This window comes from Macaca thibetana, chromosome 5 (assembly GCF_024542745.1).
Source record: "Macaca thibetana thibetana isolate TM-01 chromosome 5, ASM2454274v1, whole genome shotgun sequence".
Lineage (NCBI taxonomy): Eukaryota > Metazoa > Chordata > Mammalia > Primates > Cercopithecidae > Macaca > Macaca thibetana.
Window position 1 is genome coordinate 52,358,696 of NC_065582.1, and position 17,693 is coordinate 52,376,388.

Below are 17,693 nucleotides of genomic sequence, written 5' to 3' on the forward strand. Positions count from 1 at the left end.
TTTGCTATGAAGGTAGAAATATACCTTACTTAGAACAGCCAAAGTGGAATGAATATATAAAATAAATACTTCCAAGAGAATTTATTGTTCAATACATTCATGTAGACTATTGACCCTATTAAAATCTAATGCTCCCCCATACTTGAATGTTTTGATAATTTTATGTAGTAATTTGCTTTATTACAGACTAATAAAAAAGAAAACCACAGGATAGGAGTTGGTATACTTTTAAAATCAATAGTTTTAATATAATAAAGTTATATTTTTATTAGGAAGGATTATTTTATCTAGAAATACTGTAATAATTTTTATATAAGCAATTAGAATATAAAAATTTATACAGCAAATTAGGCTTCCTCTAGAATACATTTCTATGAATATTTCAAGCAATGCTGGGCAAAAGTGGCAGCATTGATTTCTTCCTCAGCAAGGAAATAGGTAATGCACACAGCCGGTGACAATGTGCAGCCTTATGTTGATGGAGATAGCCCTCTCATCTATTTGTGACTGCATGCAGCCCAGGGAATAAACCATTTTGGCTGAAATGATTGGATTTTGCCACCCTTCTGATTTTGCTGAACTCACTATTTTAAAAAAAATTTTGAATCAATAAGCTATTCAGGCAATCGTGCAGATACGACTTTTAATTCTTAAGTCGATTTGACATGTGGTGAATTTTAGCATGAATCTAATCAGAGGAGAGGCCGTTTCCAAGCAGTGAGCTCCAGGCTAAGATTTCCTTGCAAATAGCTCTAGAAATCCTTGTATTAAAATATGACTCTGCCTTAACAAGGGAAAAACATCATGTTGTTGAAAGGTACCCCATAAAAGTAAGACTTTTGGAATAACATTTACTTATATCATCCAAGTACTGGACGTCCTGTTTTTATCTGTGACTAAGAACTTTTAAATTTCTGGTTTTATAAAAAATTTTCTTTTAAAGGCATTTTTGCTTTAATGATGACTTCAAATGTTTAGATTGCTTTCTTATATATTCAAAAGAACAGGAGGTTTGTGTGAAATAGGCCACTCAAATGTAATTCCAATACTATATAGTTGTGTAACACTAAACAATAAATCATGATATTATGATAATTTCATCTGAAAACAAGAATAATTATTATAATTCAGAAAGCCATTGTGAGAGGTAAAAGAAAATAAAATGGTAAAACACCTGGTACAGTGTCTAGGACAAAATAGGTATCTGGTAATTAGCAATATCCTTCTTTCTTCTCACTCTCTACTCTGTCTCAAGTGGGCAACTGCCTTGAACTTTGCCTGTCATGTAATGTATAGATTCTTCTGGACAACAAGAAAGGAATCAGGCTTAAGGATATGTTGAATAGAGAAATAAAATTTCTTAGAGCAAGCATTTCAAGTAGGTTATACATATCACAAAAATGCATGTAATGATAGTTTTTGGAACATCTGCACAAACAAAATAACCATCTAAGTAAACAGAAGAGTAGGGACTGTTATTTTTTTTTTTTCTTCAGATATTTGCTTGAGCAGCTACTCTTTGATTTATGTAATTTTATCATTATGCTGCAACTGCTTTCATTCTGAATTATTCATTCAACATAAGCTGGCAATAAAGGAAATGCCTTTCTTCAGCTGAAAATTCTCTGACATTAAGAAGGTGGTTTAAATGAACCACGGAGTTTTTTTTCTCTCCATTTTATGGTCTGAATAGATGTTGCTCTTGGACAAACCACATTTTGAAAAAATTATCACAGCTTTAAGAAAAGCTACACACACACACACCAATAGAATAGTCTTTGAGCCATGTCCTTGAATGGCCACTAGTTTCTTTTCTTGACTGCCTGCTCATATGGAGAGAGTTTCATTGAAAGGCCTATAATGAAAATAGCACAAATATTGGCTTCTGCTGCTAAAATTACTCCAGATGGTTACATTTTTTTTCTAGAAAATGCATGTGTGCACATACAATTAGTTTTCACAGATTATGCCTTTACACATGAAACCAGGGAATAATGAATCATTAGTGTAATATTTTGGTCTTTATCAGTAAAGCCCATATTAACATAAATAGCACATGGAAACTCAAGCAAGCTTTTTTGTTTGGGCTTAATATTTTAAACGTAAATATTTACAGGCTATGTGATTTTTTTTGTCCTTGTTTCTGTGTATAAGGCAGGCACTGGCTATACCACATTGAAATTATGTAAATTCTATTATTTACTAATAATTACCCTTGAATGTTACAAAGGAAACTAAAAATTACTCTTCAAACTAGAATTCCTTGTTTGTTTAAAACGATATACACAGCAATTAGAGATTTCCTATTAGTATTCTATATTTTGATCTTTCACTTATATTTAAAGAGGATTCTCACGGTTTTATTTTTATTAACAATAGCTGACACATTATTTGGAAGAAAGACATGTCTCTATATTAAATTGATTGATTGTATGAGTCTTTTGTACACTGAAACTTAAAATAAATTGATGAAAGATATTAAAGAAGATACAAATAAATGGAAAGTCATCCAGTGTTCATGGATTGGAAGATTTCATGTTAAAATGTCCTTACTAATCAAAATGATTTATAGATTCAATGCTATTCACATCAAAATCTCAGTGGCATTTTTACAGAAATAGAAATAAGCAATCATGAAATTCACATGGAACCACAAAAGACCCTAGATAAACAAAGTAATATTGAGAAAGAAGTACAAAGCTGGAGGCCTCACTATGATTTCAAAACATATTACAAAACTATAGTAGTTAAAACAGTATATTACTCACAAAAGAAACAGCACCAGACACATAGACCAATGGAAACAATAAAAAGCCCCAAAATAAACTTACGCTTATACTGTCGAATGTTCTTCATTGAGTTCTAGGAATAAGCAAAGAGAAAAGCACAGTCTCTTCAACAAGTGACATTGAGAAATTTAAATATCCATATGCAAAATAACTAAATTGGTGCTTTGTTTATGCCATACACAAAAAATCAGCTCAAAATAGATTAAAGACTTAAATATAAGACATGAAACTATAAACGTTTTGGAGGGAAATAGAACAAAATTTGTGATATTGGTTTAGAACATGATTTTTTTTTTTTTAGATATGACAACAAAAGCATGGGCAATAAAAGCAAAATTAGACAAATGAGACTACACCAAAATAAAAAGCTTCTGCATAGCTAAGAAAACATTCAACAGAGTGAAAAGGAAACCTATTCAGTGGGAGAAAATATTTGTGAATTGTACCTGATAATGAGTTAATATCCAAAATATAAAAGAACTCTTACAACCCAATAATAAGTAAAAACAAATAACCTTATTAAAAAATGAGCAAAGTACTTGAATAGATATTTCTATAGAGAAGACATACAAGTGACCAACAGGTATAATAAAAGATGTGTAACATCACTAATCAGGGAAATGCAAATCAAAACTGTAATGTAATATTACCTCACACCCATTATGATTACTATTATAAAAAATAGGAAAATATAAAAAGTGTTGATAAATGTACAGAAATTGGAATACTTTTATACTGTTGATGAAATATAAAATGGTGCATCCTCTATGGACAAAAAGCATGAAGGTTCCTCAGAAAATTAAAAATAGAACTACTACATGACCCAGCAATCCCCACCACTGGGTATATAGCCAAAAGAATTGAAATCAGGTGTTTAAAGAGATATCTGCACTCCCATGTTCACTGTAGTATTATGCACAATAGCTAAGATATAAAATAACCTAAATATCTATTAACAGGTGGATGGATTAAAAATGTGATATACAAATAAAATGGGATATTAATCAGCCTTTAAAAAAGGGAATTCTGCCATATGCAACAATATGGATGAACCTGGAGGGCATTAGTCAAATTAGCCAGGCACACAAGGACAAATACTGCCTGATCTCACTTATATAATAGGTATGAAATAGTTAAACTCAGAGAAGCAGAGACAATAGTGGTTTGTTCAATGGGTGTAAAGTTTCAGTTATGCAAGACGAATAAGTTCTAGAGACCTCCTGCGAAACATAGTTCTTATAGTTAACAATCTTTTATTCCACACTTTAAATAACATGTTAAGAGGGTAAACCTTTTTTATTTTTTTTTTTTTTTTTTTTTTTTTTTTTTTTATTATACTTTAAGTTCTAGGGCACATGCACATAACGTGCAGGTTTGTTACATATGTATACTTGTGCCATGTTGGTGTGCTGTACCCATCAACTCGTCAGCACCCATCAACCAGTCATTTACATCAGTTATAACGCCCAATGCAATCTCTCTCCACTCCCCCCTCCCCATAATAGGCCCTGGTGTGTGATGTTCCCCTTCCTGAGTCCAAGTGATCTCATTGTTCAGTACCCACCTATGAGTGAGAACATGCGGTGTTTGGTTTTCTGTTCTTGCGATAGTTTGCTAAGAATGATGGTTTCCAGCTTCATCCATGTCCCTACAAAGGACACAAACTCATCCTTTTTGATGGCTGCATAGTATTCCATGGTGTATATGTGCCACATTTTCTTAATCCAGTCTGTCACTGATGGACATTTGGGTTGATTCCAAGTCTTTGCTATTGTGAATAGTGCCACAATGAACATATGTGTGCATGTCTCTTTATAGCAGCATGATTTATAATCCTTTGGGTATATACCCAGTAATGGGATGGCTGGGTCATATGGTACTTCTAATTCTAGATCCTTGAGGAATCGTCATACTGTTTTCCACAATGGTTGAACTAGTTTACAGTCCCACCAACAATGTAAAAGTGTTCCTATTTCTCCACATCCTCTCCAGCACCTGTTGTTTCTTGACTTTTTAATGATTGCCATTCTAACTGGTGTGAGATGGTATCTCATTGTGGTTTTGATTTGCATTTCTCTGATGGCCAGTGATGATAAGTATTTTTTCATGTGTCTGTTGGCTGTACCCATGTCTTCTTTTGAGAAATGTCTGTTTATATCCTTTGCCCACTTTTTGATGGGGTTGTTTTTTCTTGTAAATTTGTTTGAGTTCTTTGTAGGTTCTGGATATTAGCCCTTTGTCAGATGAGTAGATTGCAAAAATTTTCTCCCATTCTGTAGGTTGCCTGTTCACTCTGATGGTAGTTTCTTTTGCTGTGCAGAAGCTCTTTAGTTTGATTAGATCCCATTTGTCAATTTTGGCTTTTGTTGCCATTGCTTTTGGTGTTTTAGACATGAAGTCCTTGCCCGTGCCTGTGTCCTGAATGGTATTCCCTAGGTTTTCTTCTACGGTTTTTATGGTGTTAGGTCTAACATTTAAGTCTCTAATCCATCTTGAATTAATTTTCGTATAAGGAGTAAGGAAAGGATCCAGTTTCAGCTTTCTACTTATGGCTAGCCAGTTTTCCCGGCACCATTTATTAAATAGGGAATCCTTTCCCCATTTCTTGTTTCTCTCAGGTTTGTCAAAGATCAGATGGCTGTAGATGTGTGGCATTATTTCTGAGGACTCTGTTCTGTTCCATTGGTCTATATCTCTGTTTTGGTACCAGTACCATGCTGTTTTGGTTACTGTAGCCTTGTAGTATAGTTTGAAGTCAGGTAGCATGATGCCTCCAGCTTTGTTTTTTTTGACTTAGGATTGTCTTGGCAATGCGGGCTCTTTTTTGGTTCCATATGAACTTTAAAGCAGTTTTTTCCAATTCTGTGAAGAAAGTCATGGGTAGCTTGATGGGGATGGCATTGAATCTATAAATTACCTTGGGTAGTGTGGCCATTTTCACGATATTGATTCTTCCTACCCATGAACATGGTATGTTCTTCCATTTGTTTGTGTCCTCTTTTATTTCACTGAGCAGTGGTTTGTAGTTCTCCTTGAAGAGGTCCTTTATATCCCTTGTAAGTTGGATTCTTAGGTATTTTATTCTCCTTGAAGCAATTATGAACGGAAGTTCATTCATGATTTGGCTCTCTGTTTGTCTGTTACTGGTGTAAACAAATGCTTGTGATTTTGCACATTGATTTTGTATCCTGAGACTTTGCTGAAGTTGCTTATCAGCTTAAGGAGATTTTGAGCTGAGATGATGGAGTTTTCTAAATATACAATAATGTCATCTGCAAACAGGGACAGTTTGACTTCTTCTTTTCCTAACTGAATACCCTTTATTTCTTTCTCTTGCCTGATTAAGTCAAGTGTTCTTACCACAAAAAGCAGGGAGAGAGATAGGAGGAAATTTTAGAGGTGAAGGATAGGATTGTAGTGAGGGTTTCAAAGGTGTATATGTTCAAACCAAAGTAAATATATATATATATAAAAAATGTACAGTTTTTGGTAATAAAAAAGGATGAGTTTCTGCAACATGATTTAAGTGTGTATAAAATGATTTAATGAATTAAATAAATTAGTTACTACCTGAGACAACACATACATCAAATTTAGTACATGATACATAAGTATTCATGTAAATGTTCATAATTACTATTATTCCTATAATGTTTCTGGTCATCCAAAACGTTATAATAACAAACACACCAATTATTAATTATTGACTATGTGCCAGGTACTAGGTTAAATGTTTTATATTTAACAATAATCTCATCACAACTTTGAAATAGAAATATTTATCTTTTTTATTATTATTATTATTTGACCAGGAACCACAGAATCCAGAATTCAAATCTGATTTTTTCTGACTTTAAGCCCAGCTTCTCTCTATCGACCAGCCAATTTACTATTATCCAAATCTCAAGATGCATAGAATACACATGCATACAATCCAATTTCATGTTAAGGTTTAAGTACATTTAATTCATTTATGGAATCCCAAAATTTAGTGGAATAAAACATCTATCCACCAGAGGACATGAATGCTGAGGACTGGAATCAGCTGACTTCTCACTCACTTTTCTGGTTGGCTGTTGATGGAAACCTACATGTGGCCACTCCATCTAATCTGGGCTTCCTACAGTAAGTGGCTGGTTTCCAGGGCAAACATACCACAAAGGACAGGATCAAACTGAAGGCATGTCCTCTTCATGACTTGGCCTCCTGAATCACAGAGCATCACTTCTTTTGTAGTCTATTGAACTGAATAGTCACAAGCACACTGAGGTTCCAGGGAAGAGAAAATAAACTGCACCTCCTGAAGAGAAGTGGCAAAGTTCTAAAACAGCATTTGTGGCCAGAAATAGTCCTGTGGCAAATTTTGGAAATTACCATCTGCCACAGTTTTACAAATAGTAATTATTTAAAACAAAGAAATCGTTTGTATATAAACACAAAAGTGAAAATGTGATGGCCTAGTGTGCTAAACATTTATGAAACTTTCTCCAATAAAAGTACTTTCTCAAAGGCCTTGTACAATATGTTAGATCAGTACAATTCAGTTGAATTTCTGTGACAATGAAAATATTTTACTTCTGTTGTGTCCAAAGGTAGCTGCTAGCCATCTGTGGCTATTGAACTCTTGAATGTGGCTAGTGCAACTACGGAACTATGTTTTAAATTTTATTTAATTTTAGTTAATTTAAATTTAAATGCCCACAGAATTATATGCTTGATATAATCTGGCTCTGTGTCCTCACCGGAATCTCATCTTGAATTGTAATTCCCATGTTTCATGGGAGAGACACCATGGGAGGTGATTAGATCATGGGGACAGTCCCCCCATGCTGTTGTGATGGTGGGTGAGTTCTCATGAGATCTGATGGTTTAATAAGGGGCATTTCTCCACTTTACTCTGCACTTCTCTCTCCTGACACCATGTGAAGAAGGATGTGTTTTCTTTCCCTTCTGCCATGATTGTAAGTTTCCTGAGGCCTCCCTAGCCATGTAGAACTGTGAGTCAATTAAACCTCTTTTGTTTACAAATTACCCAGTCTCAGGTATGTTCTTATAGCAGTATGATAATGAACAAATACAGTGGTATTCATATATTTTTATTTCTTATGTGAGATGTTAGCATTAATATGATGGTCAAATATAGAGGTAATTCAAGTAGCATAGACTCCCAAATAAAACTTGAGGTGCATATGAAAATTAAGGATCAATATTATAACTGCATTTTTTACTAAATTGAGTTTGTTCCCAATAATACAGTAAACATTAATAATGTGGAGTCAGTTTATAATTTAATTAGAAATCGTTAATTTTAAACCAAAATTTAAGAAAAATTTTTTAAAAACATGCATTTTATGGTAATAGGACACTAATAATTGAGAGGTCAGTAACTTGTTTTAATCTCTAATATTAATGGTCTTAGTGTTGCTTTATATAATCTTTAAAATGCATTACAAAAATATATTTTATGAATAAAAGCAGTCTCAGATTGTGTCTATAAAAAATGGTGACACTGATTTGCTGGGTGCAGGGAGAAGCAAATACTTGGCTAATAATGAACTAAGTCAGTCAGATCTATTTTACTGCAACCTTTAGATGGTTTAGAATGCTTCTAAAATGGTTGTCCATTTAAATGGAACAGAGACTTTTGAAAAATACCAATGACCAGGTCCGTTCCCCAGATATTCTAATTTAATTGGCTTGGGAAGAACATTAGTACTCTGTAAAATAACCTAAGTAATTTGAATATGTAACCTGGATAGAGAATCATGGCTATAGACAAGATTGTAAGCTAAAATAAATTTAGTAGAAATGTTTAATATATACATATACATATGGCTATTACAACATTAATTCATAATAAATATATTACTGAAAACACATTTAACACACTGGGGCCAGAAAGAATCCTGTGGCAAACTCTGGAAAAATACCATCTGTCTTATTTATTTATTTATTTATTTATTTATTTGACACGGAGTTTCATTCTTATTGCCCAGGCTGGAGTTCAGTGGTGCCATCTTGGCTCAGCGCAACCTCCACCTCCTGGGTTCAAGCAATTCTCCTTCCTCAGCCTCCCGAGCAGCTGTGATTACAGGCATGTACTGACCACACCTGGGTAATTTTTGTATTTTTAGTAGAGACAGGGTTTCTCCATGTTGGTCAGGCTGGTCTGGAACTCTCAACCTCAGGTGTCCCGCCAACCTCAGCCTCCCAAAGTGCTGAGATTATAGGCATGAGCCACCACATGGGGCCCATACTTTTATAAATAATAATTATTTTAACCAAAGAATTAAGATGCCCATATAAACATTAATGTGAAAATGCAGTGACCTTAGTGAGCTAAAAATTCATAAATATTTTCCAAATAAAGTATATCTCCTAAATGCCTGGTATAATATATTAGATCAATACTGTCCAGTAAAATTTAAATTCCATATATCTAATGATCATACATCTAATGAAAACATATATGTAATTAAAAAATATATCTAATGAAAACACATATCTAATGAAAAATCTTATTTAGCAGTGCACAATAAAAGTAGAATGTAAGCATTAATTTTGCTCTTAAATTGAGCTCCTCAGAATGATTTTTGTAAGAAGTCAAATGTAACAATTACTGTTATGAGTGATTTAAGAAAGTCACTAAAACCTGTAAACATGTATTCAATCAAAATTGATATCCAAATTTGGTTACTGTTTTTCTCCTTCTTCCAAACTAACATAATAGAAGATAGAAAACCAATACATTTAATCTTTAAATAGCATGAAAATCCACATAGGGAAATTTGAGTATACCTTTATTTCAATTATAGTCCAACAATTAAATTTGCTGTAAGGCTGCCATTCTTTTGGGAATATCTCATCATCCATCTCTTGTGTTAGTTCACTAACACAAATCTGTACAAATTATCCCATCTGTGGATTAAGAAGGTGGTGATTTAAAGACAAATAAAGTGGCTAATCTAGCTATTTGATCCCAATGATAATTATAAATTGATATCTATATTAGGATAAGTAACAGGCGACTGAAAGAGGTCAACAATAAAGGGTTTATTACATCGTTAACAAGAATGCTGGCAGCAGAGGTACTCGTGGAACAAATGAAAGAACTCCAGCTCGGCCTTAAGACCCTAGATCAGTTTCTCTGCTTTCCCTTGCCTTCTCCTCATAGTTCCAAGAAGGCTGTTCCGTATTAGATATTGCTTGCAAAAGGAAAATATCCAGAGCAAAAGAGGATCCATGCTCTTGTTTGTTTGGTGTACGTTTTTCGGAGTAACAACATGTTATTCTGTCCTCAAAATATTCCCTATGGTGCTTTGTTTAGGGTTGCGACATATGCCCCTGCTTAAACAGTGACAGGAAAGGGAAATTAAATTATCATGCTTGGGTTAGTCTAATCAACCTTTGTCCCCTGGGGCTGGGAAGGGATCATAATTAACATGACCATCCAAAATGTGAACAAAGCACAGGTTTGCTAGCAAGGAGAAAGCAGAAAAAAAGTTGTTGCATACACCACACGGGGGCCTCTCAAATGTTAATGCTCATACAATCACCTGGGGATCTTGTTAAATGCAGATTCTGATTTAATTGCTCCCAGGTGATACTGATGCTGCCAATTTGTGGGCCACAGTTGAAATAGAAAGGGAACAAACTACCAACTAAATTCCCACAGATATTCCTTTCATAATATTTTCTTTTTTGTTTAATATTATGTTTTCAAGTAATGCAGAATGCTGATGTTGATAGGAGAAAATAGAAACCAAAATATAATTTTTGAAGTTCTTGTTAAAATGGATCAAGAAATCAAACAAATGGGTATTTTTCAATATATATGCATAAAATATCATTATATAACCAAACAAAATCTGTGTTTATTGTCCACATAGACACATAAACTTATAGTTTACCAGTAAGCAATATAATGTATAAGCCATAGCATAATATATGAATAAAAAGATTTATAAGCTTTTAACTCATAAAACGTATTTTGATTACATTTATTTATTTATTTATTTATTTATTTATTTTTATTATTTTTTTTTTTTTTTTTGAGACGGAGTCTTGCTCTGTGCCCCAGGCTGGAGTGAGTGGCGCGATCTCGGCTCACTGCAAGCTCCGCCCCCCGGGTTCACGCCATTCTCCTGCCTCAGCCTCCCAAGTAGCTGGGACTACAGGCGCCCACCACCACGCCCGGCTAGTTTTTTTTTTTTTTTTTTTTTTTTTTTTTTTTTTTTTTTTTTTTTTTTTTTTTTTTTTTTTTAGTAGAGACGGAGTTTCACGGTGTTAGCCAGGATGGTCTCGATCTCCTGACCTTGTGATCCGCCTGCCTCGGCCTCCCAAAGTGCTGGGATTACAGGCTTGAGCCACCGCGCCCGGCCTTGATTACATTTATTATAAGTCAAGACCTAGTTAGAATTTTTATACTTAATCCTAAAATTTTTAGAAATTATGATAGTTCATAAATTTTTATTTTATTTGTAAAGAAAATACATTTTTACTAAAAAAAATTGTATTTCTCAATCAACCAGTCTTCCAATTACTAAAAATATACTGAGCCCCTTATTTTAGCAACTTTAAAAATGGACTTTCTCAAATTTGATTTTGTTAAAAAGAATTATTTTCAAATTTCCTAGTAATTGTGAATTATGACCAAGATATATGTGATGCATAACTCACTCAAATTTACTTTATGGAAATGTAGACACGTATCTTCAAATTCTCCATCAGAAACCTGACACCAAACTCTATTAACTTCTCAATACCTTACTTGCAATATATCAGAAGCTAACATCTTCAAAGAAAGATTATTTCAAAATTATATATCCTGCAACTGGTAAATCCTCATAGGCAAAAGTTTTAAGATATTCTGTAGTTTTTTAAACGTCCCCAATAAGTATTTCTCCAAGTCATAGTGTTAGATACAGTAGGTAGTTAGGCAGACATGAGCCAGGCAGGAGAGCCTCTCCCGACCCCAGGGAACTTCAGGGGACCATCAGGTGATGGTCAGGTGGTTGTTAAACTATGTCTCTGAAATTATAATTGGTCAAAGCTGGTGCCAGGGACCGGCAGTCTCCCAATAAATAGGAAACTCCTGGAGCTGTGGAGGAGCAGCAGCGTCCCAATAAGATCTCAGAGGCTAGGCTAGTGGGCTCAAGCATGCGCTAAGAGGCAAAATGGCAAATTTTAACCGGTATATAACCTTCCTCTGGGAATTTTTGTCTAATGAGGGGAAAACACCTCAAGTGAGCATGCGCACAACTCCAGTAAACACACTGTGTATGCACCCCTTCCCAAGGGCTGGCAGGGCACTGTGCATGTGGACAGCCTGCCCCAAGGGAGAAATCAAGGGAGGAGAAACTCAAATCCCGGAACCAAGTTAATGTATTAAAAATCCCAAACCAAAGGTTGGACGGTGCACTTGGCTCTCTCAAGGCACCCACTTGACCCCTCTTCCAAGTGTGCTTTGCTTCCTTGCACAACGGCTCTAAAAGTTTTAAATAAACTCTCACTTTTGCTCTAACACTTGCCTCAGTCTCTGCCTCTGCCTTAAACATACTTCTGCCCCTCAGCCAAATTCTTTCCTTCTAGGAAGCAAGGATCACGTTCGCTGCAAATTCGCGTTGGTAACAATAGTACTTGGAAGCATGGTCTGCATGTCCAAGCAAATTTTCTGAGAGCCCGTCTTGTAAATCTGCTTCATCACCCTTTTCTGACTCCGCCTCTGTTCTGGCAGAATGAGTCCTTAAATCCCTTTTGGAATCCTCTGGTGGAATTGCTGGTTATTTTAATTAATGTTGTACATCTGTATTTTTTCTTCATATCTCATCAAACTTATGATGCTCAAAGCAGGCAATCCAAGAAAATTCACTCTTCAAAAATAGCTGCCTAATTTTGTGTGGTGTTTTTCAGTTAGTTGTTTAAAGAGTTCCAGGTTTGTAAAGTAAGGGAAAAATAAGCAAGTGGGAAACTCATGTGTTTTATTCCCTATTGGATCCCTAGTGTCCAGAACAGTGTCTGGCAGGTAATAGGTGTTCAGTGGGTGGGTGAATGAACACGCATTTCTGTTAACATAATACAATTTTCCTTCCTCATTTACTCAACTAGTATTTGAAAACAATTTCAACTTAGTTAAGAACACCATATAGTGTTAAAATACTAATGATTGATACATCTGCATGAGGTGTTTTTCTATATTATAGTATCTTTTTAAAATATCTTTGTAATGTCTTCTTTGAATAGCTTAGAAATATTTTACACACAGTAGGGCATAATTTTCCTACTACTTCAATAACTGAGTAAGGTGCAAAGACCCTCCAACGTATACTTAGAAAAATATTTGTGCTGATTAATGAGGAAGTTTGGAACAAGTTTTGCAAATACTACTTTCAAAATTTTTATCATCCTCCACTTCGATTATATTCTGCATGTTTATACTGTGGCTCATGCTGCACAGACAGTTCCTATTTTTCTTCTTCTTTTTTTTTTTTTTTTTTTTTTTTTTCCTGCAGGCAGCATAAAACAGAATAATGCTTTTTCATTATCATGATGTATGCAACCAGGGTGCTAAACTCCTAAATAAGGACCAGGCACCAAAATCATAGATCTTCTTAATAATGCGATATTTTATGTTAATTCTTTAATACTACATACTTATTTTAAACAGGAAAATGAGAGTCTATGTCCTATAATTGTGCAAATATATTGGCAACATTATTTGCTTAGTATAATAGTCTAACATTGCCTCCTTTCGAATGGTCCACATTTTAGTCCTACCCATTGTGCTTCCAAGCACCATTAGATCAATAAAACACGATAAAACAAAACAAAACAAAAAAAAAGCAGTAAGTATCTGTTAGATCAACAATTGCCAAGTCCTAAGTTTCCTCATTTGTGAAGGTGAGTACTGGACTAATATGGCTAAAACTGCCAGCGATTGACCAAAGTTTGTCTACCTCTAGAGTGCAGCGTTGTCATCAGAAGGCAACTACCTTGCCAGGGCTATGTTTTCTTGCTCTTCTCACATTTATTTGTAGCCCTATAAAATATGAACAGAAGTGATGAGTATCCCTTTCTGACTAGGGCATTTAAGGAGCAGATAATGAAGCTTCTCCACACTTCTGTTCCACTGCCCAGATGCAGGGGACTTCAAAGTCCTGGAGGACTGGGGAGTCAAAAGATGTTAGAAAACTAAGTTTCAGAGTCACTGCATGGGAGAGATTGATCCACTAACTAAGAACATCTGCATTAGGAAGTGTAATAAGTGACAAACTATTCTGTGATGCCACTGTTATTTTGGGGTTTCCTTGCTTCACCAGCTAGAATTATCCTAAAGAAACTACTGATCACTGTAATTCTACTTCGCAGAACTCAAATATTACATCAGTAAGTATGCAAAACAATACTGAAATCTAAATACAGTTACAGTGCACATATAATTGAGACATTATAACGTTGATGACTGTAGGCTTTTGTTATTAAATTATGGATAATTACTAAATAATTAGAAAATGCCATAAAAATAAGTATTGTGGGCCAGAAACTATAGATTCATTTAAATGTTACAACGATCCTGTGAATTAGTTATTGTTTTCCTTCATTATACAAATGTAGTAACTGAAGCTCAAGAAAGAGAATTTTCCCAAAGTTTTAGACTTGATAAATATAGGATTTTGAAATTTAATAGAAACATTTGTACAGCCAAAGTTATTTTGTTCCACTATAGTTTGCTATCTTCTAAAATAGCTCATTATGCAAATATTTCATTTTGCCTCTTCCTTTCACCACCAATATTTGACAGCAGTCTATACATCATGCTTCCAGTTTCTGGTCAACACTGCGTTCTATTGATTCTTGTAATCCGACTGTAATCTATTACTTTGTTGAAAGTAGTCAATTCAACTTCATTTTCACAGATTTAAGAAGAATACAGATGATGAGGACAATCTCAGAGAGGTATTGTGTTAAAATAAAAATAAAGAATAATATATCTTTCGCTAGTATTTGTGTAAAAATTAAAAGAGGAATGATGTATATACTTGTATATACATAGAACAATGTGAAAAATAATATAAAAGCCTTGTGATTTGTTCTCTGACCTGGAATACAAGATAAAGAAGTTTGCATTTCATTGCAAACTTTTATTAACTTTTGAATTTTTGTGTTTAATTCAGAAAAAATATAAACCACACATTTGATTTTATAACGAATGAATAGCCGCATTCATTATTCAGGGTACTGCTATATTAGACACTTATGACCAAATTTTTTTCTAGATAATTTCTATTGTTCATGCTCATGATTTTTCTACCTGAAGTGTCTTCTTTGTTCCAAAATCCTATTCATCATTCAAGATCATTTAAAGTTTATCTGGAGTCTTCTGTGCTTTCCTCAACATCACAGAAAAATAAAATCATACTCAAGTGTGTAATTCTCTTTATCTCTTATAATACTGGACTACTTATTCTTTGGTAAGACCTGGATATATGAGTTTCAGATCATAAATCCTTGAAATTAGGAATTATCTTGTTTTCATCTTCTTTCAACAAAGTCTAGTCCTGTTTGGGACAGAGTAACCCAATAAATTACTGAGCTCTGGTTGAGTTATTCCTCACATGACATATGAAGTGATGTTTTCCAATTTACCCATCAATGGTTCATTTCTAGAAAACCTTCTTATACTTGTCTTTCCCTCTCTAATCATGCATCAAAAAAAGTGACAAAAGAGTTTTTTGCAATAGTACTTAACAGCACATTTTTCTTGAACTATTTATAGAAAGTGAAATCATAAGGCATGCTAAAAGGACCATTTTATCAGCAGCATCAATTTTTAAAACTTATTTGTCAATTCTGACACCACTAAAACACTAAGAAATATTTAAACAAGCTAATTGAGTAGACTGTTGAAAGACTATAAGTGAAATACTTAGGGGTTAAAGTCATTGTATAGATTTTTATTACTATAGATTTCAGAGTAATAAAAAATCGTCCACAATATGAGTGACTAATGTAATAAATGGCTAATTTAGATGACTTAAGTCATAGCTTAGAAATTTGTTAATGATAAAGTATGAGAAACTATGACTAAGACAACATTCCAGACAAAATACTGAGATATGAAAAAGATAACTACATACAACGACAGCACTTGGGCAATAAATCTTTGCATCCTCCCAGACGGTTGTGTTGTCTAGTATAAAATATGTATGATAGATTTATATGCCTCCCTTCTATGCAATGTTTACATAACTTGTTTAGCTGGGTACCTAGGTCACATCATTAATCTTCAGAAGAGTCATTTTTGTTAATTATTCTTCACAACACTTAAAGAGAAAAGTCTTTATTATTAATCAACTCTCATTAAAGGTAAACAAAATAGCACACATATATATATAGATATGAATTCAGTACAATCACAAAGTGAGAACTGTAATACTAAAATTTTGTATATTGTTTCACTTTTTCATCATTAATAAAATAATTGTCTCTTTTTAAACTTTTTTTACTTTAAAAGTTTAAATCTAGAAATATTCTCTGGACTATTTTATTTGAATGGCCTTTAATATTTTGTTCTCTTCTGTAATTCTTGAATTTACAAAAGGAAAAACAGAAATGTACCCAACATGGTAGAATCCTGATACTTTGCATTGTGTATGAAGTAGAGAATTATAAAAAAAGATTTGCTTTCATTTAAACTATATTTTCTGAAACCAATTACATATTGCAGTTCTCTACTAGAGATGTTAAGAATAGTTATTTCTTTTTTCTTTTTTAAAATTATAATTTGATAGTTTTTCTCTTTCCTTGTTTAATTACAGAACTTGGTATCATATCTTTGCAAGAAATTTGTTTTAGCAAAGGTGGTGTTAATCTGATAAGCAGAATATGTTACCTGTTTCACTCAGAGTTTCATTGCACACAACAGAAATCATAACCACGATTTTAAGCTTGAAGGTATTTATTGTCATCTATTGAGTTTCTTATAAAATTGTTGGAAGGCCAAAATAGTAGGCAGCCCATGTCTCCAAGAGTAGCTTTCAAACTCCAGTAATAGTCTGTCCCTGTGACATGGTTAAAGCTTTCATAACCACTGCAGAAAGGTCTAAAATCTTCTGACATGCTGACAGCAGAATGACACGTTATATTTCTATACATGCCAGCAAATAAATGCTTTATATTCTTCTTTTCTTTACACTCAATTCTGTTCTACAGCCAAATGGCACTACGAGAGTATCTGTGGAATCTAAATCCTATCCAGGACCCAGGCTGTGTGGGAATCACGGAGAGACAAAGATTAGCATTCTAGAATCCACAACACTGAAGTCATACTTACAGGGAACTGGAATGTTTTCAGAAGGAACCTTTTGATGGTATCTTTCCTAATTCTCCCACTAGGAAACTCCACAAAGAAACCTAATAAAGCAGCAGAAATTTCAACAGTAATATGTTTCTGACATAATGCAACCCTCTTTTTTCCTCTATGAAAGAGTTATTTCATCTTTTGGTGATGATCACTATTCTTGTGGCTCAGGTACAAATCTAAATTGACATCCTGTCAATTTAGCTTATAAATTTGGAGCTGATAAATTTGATTTTCATGACCACCATCATGGCATATACAGACTACAGAACAAAGAAAATTTGTATCATTTTCACAGTCCTTGTTAATTATGAAATCATAGCTCAGGAGACTGCACTGAACAACTTTTCGGATTACATTTCATATTTGTTCTAGCACTAGTTTTGTGCTGTGAGTGTGTGCCTTTACATAGAATCCAATGTGAATGGCTCTTGAATAGTGCCTCAGATTTGGACATTTCAGTATTCTTCTAATCTTATCATTGTTGTTACTTATGACTTCTCATAACCACTAGCTGTTATATTTTCCATTGTTCTCAGTCAAAA

General features: G+C 33.9%; 1 long non-coding RNA gene across 1 annotated transcript; it reads right to left on the reverse strand.

Annotated features, from left to right (window-relative positions):
* Positions 1-12,752: 12,752 nt before the first annotated feature.
* Positions 12,753-17,092, reverse strand: LOC126954503 (uncharacterized). The gene is made up of 2 exons (XR_007725621.1): positions 16,681-17,092; positions 12,753-13,953 (listed from the first exon to the last, which is right to left on the reverse strand). It is a non-coding gene; the product is annotated as an uncharacterized LOC126954503 (long non-coding RNA).
* Positions 17,093-17,693: the final 601 nt, after the last annotated feature.